A 12,815-nucleotide genomic window follows, 5' to 3' on the forward strand; every position below is an offset into this window, starting at 1 on the left:
TCCCAGCAAAACTGAGAGGAATATACAGAAATTTCCCACATACCTCTTGCCCCTACACATGTACAGCCTCCTCCATTATCAATATCACTTACCACAAAGACACCACTTGTTTTCAAGGATGAACCTACATTGAAATAATCACCCAAGGTCCAGAGTTTACCTTAGGTTCACTCTTGATGTTGTACATTCTGTGGGCTTAGGCAAGCCTATATGGATCATTATAATATCACTAGAGGCCCAATACATGAAATTCGTGCAAGAGTAGGCCTTCCTTCCCCCGGCTTTGTCTGGTCTAATTAACATATTACACTTTTATTTTTATAGATACAGAGTATTTTCACTGTCCTAAAAACCCTCTGTACTTGCCCATTTATACCTCTTCCCACTCCTGAAAGATTATGTTTATTTTATGCCTATTGGCCTGGGGGTATTCTGTGTTCTAATAAAGCCTCAATCTTAGGCAAATACCAAATCTATGCTTACCTTCCCTCAGGGAGAAATTTTCCTCTTCTTTTTCTTCACTTGCAAGGGATTTCCAAAAGTGTCCCAATGGCAACAGTGTTTATTTACTGCTCAGTTAGGGAGATGGGGTCAGTATCTCAGCAGTGTTTTCCTCCTCCACCCCCACTGACAACTGCTGCTGCCCCTTTTCTGTGCTGCACCATTGAAACAAAAAATTGTAGGGTGTTGAGTCCAAGTTCGTTGTCTTGTGAAATTGAGGAATGAAGTCTCAGACAGAAAAAGCAGGAGCCGAGTTTATTGAGAGCACCTATGTGAATTAAAGTCCATTGGTCCATGTGTAGAGTCCACATGGCCATAAGCCACGTGGGTGGGCTCCGGGGAGAGCACCTCCAGCCATTAAACTTCCAGCCTGAGAAACACAGGGAAGTGCGGGAACTTTTTTGTATATATACTTGTTAATTCCTGATTGGTCCTTTCAAAGAATTTTGCATTAGCAACATCCTTGGGGTTGGCTATGCACCTCACTGCCTTGTGATTGGTTATCTGCAAGCTGCCTGTCTTAGTAACTTTCAGACATTTTAAAGCTCTTGTCTGCACACAAACCCTCCCTTCCCCACCCCGCTGGGGTGTCTTAGTAACTCCACCTAGTTGAGCCCCCAGGTTAATTCTTCTCCCCCATTGTCCACGTCCCTATCCACCTAGCTTTTTTCTGTCCCCTCACCTTGAGGGAGACTTTCTGAGAATTCTCCCTATTTGTGTGTGTGTGTGTGTGTGTGTGTGTGTGTGTGTGTGTGTGTGTATGCGCTAGCACTGGTGGACTTTGTGGACAAGAAGCCAGCAAGAAGATGAGGACGCCTTTTATATTTGTAGCTTCCAGGGGTCCACCTCTCTCACTATTACCGGGAAACCCTCGGGTGGGCTCGGATTGCCTGTGCCAATGTCCAATAACGAAGGCAGGGTTGTATCATATAAGGTGTTTATTGAGAAGGCCAGCCAACCAAGAAGACAAGGAGCCTACAAGCAAGGTGCAAGGGACAGGATTATATAGGAAAAAATGGACTGGGGTGAGGTTGGGAACAGAAAGCGATTACATGAAGTCCTGGAGGTCAGCAGAATTCAACCATTGTTCTTGGTTGTCAGAGGAGATGATGGCTTGGCTCCTGGTGGAGTCGGCCTGATCATGCTTAACTGTTCTGCTTACGTGCTGAGTACAATGTCCACAGCTGAATCACCTCCTCAATCACTTTGTTTGGGAACAAAGGAAGTATGCAGGTGCACCAGCCTGAGAAATGAAACTTAGAAAAGAAAAACGTAACCCTCTGTTCCCATACATATATGTATTTTAGGATTTCAAAATCACATGATTATTTTTCAGATTAACTCAGGTGCTCTGTCTATCAGATTATAAGTCCCCCTATCATCACCAGCATTCCCATCAATGTGCCAAGCACTCTAGTTGACCTCCCATTGCTGACTGTCTGGCTGAGTCTTACCCAAGAAAGCTACTGCTCCCATCTTCCCATCTTTTCTCACCCCGGCTGACTCTCCTTAGATTTAGGGCCAGTTGGTTTCTGTGTAAGGTCAGCACACAGTGGATTCAAAGAAAAGGATGAATTTTGTATTTGTTTGATGTTTTTTTCACTGAAACATTGGGAACATCACTCTTTGTAGCTCCCTATGTTTCTGAATGAAAAACAAAATAAATCATTGTTCTTTGAATTTTAAAATATAATTTGTTAGTTTCTTTTAAAATCTCTTTTGTTGACTTGCTATAAATGTTTAGTGAGAAAATAACATAATAGTTCAGTTGGGATGCTCAAAAAAAGAGCACAGAAAGGTAAATATAGTCACAATATTGAAATAATCATTAAGCAAAATTTTATCTTTCCTTTTCCTTCACATTCTAAAATTACTAAGTTTCAAAAATATTTATACACACCTTACAAACACGGTCGTGTACATAAACAGTGAGTGTTGTCATTTGCCTAAGGGAAATAATAAATGTTATTTTACCTACTACTAATTTAATACAGTTTTCCCACAGAAGGGCAGAAGTCACTTTAAGGTTTTTTAATTTGTTTTTTAAGTAGCTTTTAAGGCAATAATAGTCCTTATCATCTGAGTGTACACTTGGAGAAGTTGAAAGAAGTAGCTTGCCCCAGGGCAAAGCTAATCAGTGAGTAGTTGGAGAATCTAATTCCTAATTCAGAGAATTGTTCCTTTCAGCTTCCTCTCTTCAAGTAAATCCTTAATTAAGATTCTTGAATTTTTTAATTATGCCAGACATATGTAAATATTCCACCATCTCTTTCTGTATTTCCCTTTCATTTTTTACAGGTCCAATATTCCATACTAAAATCTTTCTCCAAAGATGCGTCTTAGGTAGAAAGCAAAGCTAAGCACTTAGGAGCCATATCTGTGGAGCAACTGCTTTGCTGGAGGCTAGTTCCTCCTAACTTGGTTGGCCCCCCCATTGTTGTGTAGCAAGTCTCCTATAGAGCAGCAGTTCTCAGGCTTCATGTGTATATCAACAACCAAGCTCTTGTCAAAATGCAAATTCCAATTCAGCGGATGTGGCAAAGCCCAAGGTTCTGCATTTCTAAGAAACACCTACCTATAAGACACTGGTTTGCAAAGCACATATTGAAAGCATTTTTAAATACAATTGACTTCACTTTTTGTGATTCTCATACTGAAGGTTCATGAGGGCAGGTTAGCATTTGTGGTTTTTAAAATCTCCAAATGTTACAGTTGACATACAATATATTAGTTTCAGGTGCACAACTATTGGTTAGACATTTTTATGACTTATGAAGTAATCAGCCCAATAAATCTGTCAACTATAATTGAAAAAATTTTTATAAAAGAATATAACTGGTTAATATTTTTAATTGATTACATGTTGAAATGATATTTTGGATATATTGAGTCAAATAAAATTAATGAAAAATTAAAAATAAAATAAAAGCTCCAAATATGGTTCTATTGCACAGCTAAGTATAGAAATTATTTTGGAAGTATTTGCAAAGGGTCTTATAGAGCTCAATTTGTATATACCTAATTGGTATAATATTTATTGTCCTATTAGAGGCCCGGTACACAAAAATTTGTGCACTCGGGGGGGGGGGGCAGTCCCTCAGCCCGGCCTGTACCCTCTTGCAGTCTGGGACCCCTCGGGGGATAACCACCTGCTGGCTTGGGCCAGCTCCCTGGGGGATTGGACCTAACCTTGCAGTTAGACATTTCTCTGGCAGCCCAGGAGCCCTCGGGGGATGCCTACTTTCCAACGGGGAGCAGGCCTAAGCTGCAGTCGGACATCCTTAGCGCTGCTGAGGAGGCAGGAGAGGCTCCCACCACCAGTGCTGTACTGGCAGCCATCAGCCTGGCTTGTGACTGAGCAGAGCTCCTCCTGTGGGAGCGAACTGACCACCAGGGGGCAGCTCCTGCATTGAGCATCTGCCCTCTGGTGGTCAGTGTGTGTCATAGTGACCAGTCATTCCCAGTCTTTCTGCTGTTAGGGTCAATTTGAATATTACCCTTTTATTATATAGGATAGAGGCCTGGTGCATGGGTGGGGGCTGGCTGGTTTTCCCTGAAGGGTGTCCCGGATCAGGGTGGGGGTCCTGCTGGGGTGCCTGGCCAGCCTGGGTGAGGGGCTGAGGGCCGTTTTCAGACTGGCCACACCCCCTTCAGGTAGGGGGGTCCTGCTGGGGTGCCTGGCCAGCCTGAGTGAGGGGCTGGTGGCTGTTTGCAGGATGGCCAAGCCCCAGGCGAGGACCCTCACCCCATGAGGGTGTGGCCATCCTGGGTGAGGGGCTGATGGCTGTTTGCAGGCTGGCCACAGCCCCCAGCCACCCAAGCTCCCAGTGGAGGCTGGCTGGAAACAGGTATCTGTGGCTTATTTATCTTCTATAATTGAAACTTTGTTGCCTTCAGCAGAGGCCAGAGCTGGCCAGGGCAGGCAGGAAGCTTGGCTTCCTCCATCGTCAGGGCAACCAAGCCTCCTAGTTGCTCCATCTCTGTGGCTGCCGACCACCATCTTGGTTGGGTTAATTTGCATATATTTGCTCTGATTGGCTGGTGGGCGTGGCTTGGGCATTTCAAAGGTACGGTCAATTTGCATGTTTCTCTTTTATTAGATTATATTTTTTAAAATTCCATGTTAAATTATTGATAAACACGTGTCCTTTTTGAAATATGATGAACTATGACATAATCAAATTATACATTATTTTAAATTCAGATATTCACAGAGGGTTTTTTTAAGTAGGACTTTGCTTTAGAATTCCTTTCATTGAAATGAATATCATTTTAAATGTCCCTTTTTTGTTTGTGAGGTGAGACACTGGTCTTTGAGGTGTGACATTGTAAAGTTCTGGTAGTTTAAAATGCTTTAAGGGTGACCTGATTAATTTCTAAACTGTAAACATAAAATCTCTGACTTTACAAAATTCACCTTTAGGGTTGTAAATTTAGAATGCGATCAGGTAATTCATGCATCATGTTTTTTAACGGTAGTCACTCTAATTTGCTCTGAGCACACATCAAAGCAAATTACTTTCAAACGTTAAGCCAAGGTATTTGCTTTCAGGTATCCTTCCTCCCCACCAGCATCAGGAATGGGCATTGTTCTACTCTGCCTTCTGTCCATAGGGTTAGATTCATGGATTCCTATTTCCTTAATTCTAAATTTCCCTCACCCCAATTATTATGCAAAGCCATTTAGATTTTCATCAGCTTTCATCTTCGAACTTATTTGCCAAAGCCCAAGATAGTGCTCAGCAAACAAGGGCCTGATGCTACCAGGAATCCTTTCTTAAAATTCAATGGTGGTTGTAAATGAAATTTTCCCCCTGTTACACATGTACCCTGAATGAATGGATATGATGGCTCATGTCTATGTTACTAGCTACTTAAGTGGCAGAAACTGTAAAATTGCTGAGCTCAAGGGTTTTGGCCTGCAGTATGCTCACTCTAAATTTAGCAACATGATGCCATAGAACCATAGTCTTCTCATTCAGCTGGGGGAAAAATGCTTCAACTCAACCATGAAAACCTTGATGAACTATTTATTTTTAAAACCACTTCTTTAAAGTAATAATTTGTTTTCAATTTATATGTTAAATGACTTTTTCATTTTATAACACTTATTTTGGGAATTTATATGCTGCCAATTTATAATGGGATATTATCATTGAATTATACATATATATTTGTTAATGTATATTGTAATTGATGTTTTATAATGTAATTACAATTTTCTGCATCTGATTTATATTATATTTTATATTTATATACTTGTGCATCATATACTCATATTTACATTTTGTATTATATATTATATATAGGTTTTAAAATTATATTTAATTCAGCTGATTTTTATTTGTATATTCTGGGTACTTTTGGGTCAAATAGTAGTATTAATATTGGTATTTTGGTGTTTTAGAAATGAACACACCTACACACACACACACACACACACACACACAAATATCCTGGTCATTCTTTGCCAGTATTGCAATTTACCAAGGGGTAAATCTGCCAGGATGGAAACAGAGCCAAACTCCCATGCTGGTTAAAGCACATGTTTGGAAATGACCGATGGGAAAAAACGAGTATTTTAATATGATTTTCTTTTCCAGGTGCCTTCAGATATTTAAGTTCATATATAGATAAGTTCAAGATTTCCACAAGGACCTAATAATTCCTACAAACCACAAATATTACCCACTGCCAGATTTTATCCACCTTTTTGCAACTAAGGTGTTAGTCATTTACTGAGAGAACAGTGAAAAGATTGAAGCTCAAATTGCACTTGTATGTGTTGTCAACAGAAATATTTGGAGAAATTTTTAAGGAAAAGAGCTGTATTTGGATACTAGTAGAACTATCAAGTGGTAACATTCAAGTCTGTCAGAATGATCTATTTCATTTATCAGAAACAATAAAGCATGAATCTTTCTAAGAAAGAGAGAATTGACTTAGATAGGAGAAAGATAATATAATAAAACAAGGGAATCCATAAATTGATTGAGCTTAGGTTTGCTGACATTTTTATTTTACTTTAACATTGGACTCTATTACCCCTGAGTATATTTATATCACAACAGCATTATTTCTTACTACTACATTGTGAATATTAGTAATGGCTGCCCTCATTTTACAAGGCATGATGCAAAACATAGAAGATTACATTACTCCTAAAAAAAAAAAAGGCTAAAATGAAAAATTGAGAGTGATTTTTATCATTTACCACATCATGTGTATTTTCAACATTTAAGTTGAAAAGCATAATAGTTTAGGAAATAATTGGGTAATTAATTAGGTAATTAATCATTATCTATAATAATAAAAGCATAATATGCTACTTAGACCGAACAGGTGAACAACCTTCCAAACATCCTTCTGGACAACCTTCCAGATGAAGCTGGGGCTGCAAGGGTCAAGGCAAGCTGCAGCAGCTGTGAGGGCCAAGCCCCTTGCACGAATTTCGTGCATTGGGCCTCTAGTAAATCAATAATAAACAATGATATTAATGTCTGACACTTATTGAATGCATGTATCAGCATAGTGCTATGCACTTTTCATGGATCATTTCATTAAAGAGCCTGGACTTAAAGTACTATTATTATCAGCATATTATGAATGAGGAAAGTGAGATGCAGAGATATTCAAAAGGTTTAAAAATTGTTCATTGTTTTATTAGTTTACCATAACTGTGAATAATTGAATCAAATTGATATGGTCATATTTTTCAATCCATCATACTTCATTAAGAAAATAACCCAGGCCGAAACCGGTTTGGCTCAGTGGATAGAGCGTCGGCCTGCGGACCGAAGGGTCCCGGGTTCGATTCCGGTCAAGGGCATGTACCTGGGTTGCGGGCACATCCCCAGTAGGAGATGGGCAGGAGGCAGCTGATCGATGTTTCTCTCTCATTGATGTTTCTAACTCTCTCTCTCCCTTCCTCTCTCTGTAAAAAATCAATAAAATATATTTAAAAAAAAAAAAAGAAAGAAAAGAACCCAGAACTCAGACACCACTATGAAGATTTGAACAGGAAACATGTAAGATGTAATTTGTCACACACACACACACACACACACACACACGCTTGCGCAACACAAAGAAAGAAAAAAAAGAATTAAATATTCATTCACTTTGTTAAGGGGTGGTACCTTTATTGATCAAGGGCTCAAAATCATCGTAACTCTCCATGCTACTTTTTAATGCTGTTGTCAGCATCATTTTCTTGACATAGCTTTGTACACAAGGGTGAGAGCCACGCCCCTGGAGATAACTGCTCAAATCCTTACAACTCTATGACTGAAGTTGTGATTGTCCATGTAAGGTCATGGGGTGTGGGGGGTACATTATGGATTTTTGTTCTGAAGAATTTCAATTTCTTCAGAGAATTTACTTCCCTGCCTGTGTGGCAGCCAGGCTGACAGTGCTCTGAATTCTGGACAGGGGAATGTGAGAACCTAATCTTTCTCTGCACAACCTGTGGCCAATCTACTGGTTTTCAGCCTCTTGCCTCATCACCTCAGGGAGGTACATCAGGGAGAATTTCATGGACGGGGTCAAACATTTAATATACAAAAAAATAAAACTTCACTAGAATAGTATTTAAATTTAACAAACGTTATTAACTGTTTATAATTTTAGATCTTTATGTTTTCATTTTTAAATAATTTTAGGGATACCAGAAAAGTTGCAAAACAATGCATAGTGCTCTTGTATAGTTTTCTCCCAGCTTCCCCAAATGTTAACATATTACACAATTGTAAAACAAATAGCAAAACAGGAAATAGCATAAATACAATACCATTTCCCGTTTGTATTGATCTGCTCAGACTGTCATAACAAAATGCCATAGGCTGGATGGCTTAAACACAGACATTTATTTTCTGATGGTTCTGGAGTTTGGGAAGTCCACGATCACAGTGCCAGTTGTGTGGGTATCTGGGAGGACTCTCCCCTCTGGATTAAGGCTCTGGCTTCTCACTGTGTGCTGACCTGTTCTTTCCCAAGGACATGTGTGCTTGCGGGTAGAGGAGGAGGGGGCGGCGGGAGAGCACACTCTGGTCTCTCTTATTATTTATTCACCAATCCTATTGGGCCAGGGCCTCATTCTTATAATCCCATTTAATTAATTATTTTCTTACTCCAAGTTTAGCCAATCTGGAGGTTTGAGCTTCAACATATGAAATTTAGGGGGGCACATACATTTATCTTTATTGTTGAAGGTATTACAGCTGTTCCTCTTTCCCCCCCCCCATTGACTCCCCTCCTTCATACTCCTGTCCCATCCCAGGCCTTCACCCCTCTAAATTCTGTGTCTATGGGTTATTCATAGATGCACATACCTTCTTTAGTTGATCTCTTCAACCAAATGACCAATCCATGATAGCAAACTGCATTCAGTTGTTGTTTCCTTAGCGGCCTCAAATCTGGAGTAAGTCCCCAGTCATTTTTTGCCTTTCATGACCTTAACACTTTTGAAAAATAATGACATGTTATTTTATAGAATATCCTTAGATTTGGGTTTGTCTGATGTTTTCTCATGATTAGATTTTGGTTATGAACTTTTGGCATGAGTACCACCAGATTAATACTGTGCCCTTCTCAGAGTAAGATACCAGGAGGTATGTATCAGTATGTGTTAGTTCTGGTGAGGTTAACTTTGATCATTTAATTAAGATGATGTGTGCCAGGTTTTCATATTATCACATTGCAGAGAAATACACTGAGACTATGCAAAATGTCTTCTTTCTCATTATATTTTCATCCACAATTTCACCACCCATCAAGGCTTCTTCCTTGCGATTATTACTATGGTGATTACCCAATGCTGATTTTCTATTTCTATCACTCCTAGTAAGACCTTTATTGTACGGAAGAGCTACCCTTGGCCTTGTGTTCATTTATTCAATTGTTCATTTACATCAATCTATGTTTATGGATAGTCATTCAATTTTGTGAATTATAATGAATTACTGCCATTATTGTAATTCAAATTGTTCAAATTTGGCCACAGGAAGCCCCTTCAAGTGGATTTCCTGTGTCCTTGAAACTTACTCTCAGGATTAAAAACAGACAAAATAGACTTTAGAGCTCTAACTGGTTTTGCTTAGTGGATAGAGCATCGGCCTGCGGACTGAAAGGTCCCAGGTTTAATCCAGGTCAAGGCAGGTACCTCAGTTGCAGGCCCTGGTTGGGGCATGAAGGAGGCAGCTAATCAATGTATCTTTCTCACATAGGTGTTTCTGTCTCTGTCTCTCCCTCTCCCTTTCACTGTCTCTAAAAATCAATGGAAAAAATATCCTCAGGTGAGGATTAAAAAAATAAAAATAAATAGATTTTAGAACAGTTTTACATTTATGTAAAAACTAAGGTAGTATAGAGAGTTACCACATATCCTATACTGTTTTCTAACTTAATATCTTACATTAGTATAGTACATTTGTTACAATTAATGAACCATATTGATATATTATTATTAACATAAGCCCATAGCTTACTCAGATTTCCTTAGGTTTTTATCTAATGTCCCCTTTCTGTTCCATGATCCCATCTAGAATGTCACCTTACACTTAATTACCATGTCTCCTTAGACCATCTCAGCTGACAGAGCAGAAAAACATGTGTGCATACTAATCCAGTGTTTGTACATATATCAATATGTAATCATCTGTATGTATGTTAAACTGAACATGAGCTCATACTGATGGCTCTAACACTAATCCATTATCAATGGGATCTCCTTGCTTATCTATCACCTACCACTCTAAGAGTGAGAAATCTGTCTCCCAATAGCTGTTGTTTACTTAATTGTTGAATTCCAATCCTATATAATAAAATGATAATATGCAAATTGACCCTAACAGCAGAACAACTGGGAATCACTGGTCACTATGACACACACTGACCACCAGGGGGCAGACACTCAATGCAGGAGCTGTCCCCTGGTGGTCAGTGTGCTCCCACAGGGGGAGCTCTGCTCAGTCACAAGCCATGCTGATGGCTGCCAGTACAGCAGTGGTGGTGGGAGCCTCTCTCGCCTCCTCAGCAACGCTAAGGATGTCCAACTGCAGCTTAGGCCTGCTCCCCGCTGGCAAGTGGACATCCGCCGAGGGCTCCCGGGCTGCCAGAAGGATATCTGACTGGCAACTTAGGCCCAATCTCCCCAGGAAGCGGGTCTAAGCCAGCAGATAGACATCCCCCAAGGGATCTTAGACTGCGAGAGGGCACAGGCTGGGCTGCGGGATGCCCCCCATGAGTGCACAAATTTTTGTGCACCGAGCCTCTAGTATATTTATAAAGCAGTATTAGAATTGTTAACTACACTGCTATGTGAATCAACTTAACCAACAAGATTACAGTGCTGATCCATCTGCTTTCAGCCTTACAGACCCCTCATTACCAAAGTTACTCGGGTTACACTCTCCCCACTTCTCCTGCTTTGAATTACTTAATAAATTCATAATATAGTCTTAGCCAGAGGAACTCTTAATACTAGGTGGAGCTTAAAGTATGTAAGAAGCCACAGCTTGGACTGTCTTTCATGAGAATGAATTAGATTTCTTATGTTCTTGAAGAAGGGAATTAGTTTAATGCCAGGTTTTAGATGTGTCTCACTTTTGGAGAGTCCAGAGTGTTTAGGATACACAAGATTATCACAGGATTGAAACCCCTATCACCAAATTTAGAAAACAATAGGCAATTGCTTCAGCAAAAGTATGTTTCAAAACCAGTACTTACCATTACCTAAGGTGCCTGAGGGAAGGCAGCTTGACATGAGTTTCAACTTCAGTAGATTCTCAAGTCTATGTAAGCTCCAGACTCCATTCATTAATGGGAGAAATGTAACAAGTGGCATATTTACCCTATCTGCAAGGGAAATCAACCTATGCTTTGTGTCCCTGGTAATTGAGGTACAGTATTACTATCTGCAATGTTTAGAACTTTATATTATTGGCATTTCCCATCACTAGGCTTTGCTTGACCTGTCTTTCTTTCCCATTCATCATATTCAAAACTTCTGCACCCGGCCAGCATGGCTTAGTGATTGAGTGTTGAGCTACGAACCAGGAGGTCACAGTTGGAATCCCGATCCTGAGTTGCAGGCTGCATCCCTAGAACAGAGCGTGGAAGTGGCAGCCAATCAATGATTCTGTCTCATCTTTGATGTTTCTATTTCTCTCTGCCTTTTTCTTCCTCTCTGAAATTAATAAAAATATTTTTTTAAATAAAAAAGTAAAGATTCCCCCAAAATTAAATGGACACATTTTTAAAAAATTGAGTGCTCCCATGTCCAAGGTACTGCATTAAATGCTCTAAACAACAATCAAAGCCACGATGCCTTTTGCTTCTAAATCTACTGATTGCATCCTTTGCCATGTACTGCAGTCTTGCCAGAGTCAAAATGCCACATGTCCCACCTTTTTAGAAAGGTATCATCAAAACTTAAAGTCTCCTGCCCTGGCCATGCCAGAAGTTTCAGTTGCCATATAATTTTATGAACTCCCTATTTCACTCTGTGTCTCAAATATTCAGCTTATATAGCAGATTTAGATGCCCAAAGTCACCAATACAGGGGTGGGCAAGTAGATTTACAATTGTTTGTATGAGAAAAGACAAATAATACAAATAAGTAATACAATGATTAATAAATACATAACAACCCAAGAATAAACTGTTTCCCATACTCACAACCGTAAACCTACTTTTGCCCACCCTTGTATATATCACTTCTCTCCCATACCTGAGTTCTGAACAAATTGATACATCAAAGAAATAAATGAAGAAATGGAAAATCAAAATATCACTTTTATTTTATTGATATAATTTAAGTCAAAAGATGCAGGTTATAACTGCAGGCATAAGACTTCCTAATTCTAACTGCCAAAGTTAAATACTTATCTGTCAATCACAGGAGGTGAAAGGATACATAATCCTCTCTTTCATGAGCTGTTTTCTTTTCCATCATATCAGGAAGCATCAGAAGACACTTGCAGAACTAGGTTTGTTTGGTTCATTAGAAACAGAAAGGGTTAGAAAAGAGGAATAGATATTTAGTTCTTATGGTAACTTTCCACCTGTCATAAGCTTCAGTGACCCAGGGTGAAAAATCCCTTCTGCTGATGTGAGTGTGGCATCTAGCTAGTGACAAAGGTGTTTTCATTCCTCTTTTCATGATGCCTCTTGTGGTCTCATCCTCCAAGAAATGGTTATTCTCTCATGCCCACGTTTCAGCAGGATAGTCACGGAGCAGATTTCTGATATAAAACAGCATTGATGCTTCTGAAAAACCAGTGCCCCAAAACATAGGAAGCACATGGGAGTACAAT

Source organism: Myotis nattereri, assembly GCF_964212035.1.
Source record: "Myotis nattereri genome assembly, chromosome: 6".
NCBI classification, from domain to species: domain Eukaryota; kingdom Metazoa; phylum Chordata; class Mammalia; order Chiroptera; family Vespertilionidae; genus Myotis; species Myotis nattereri.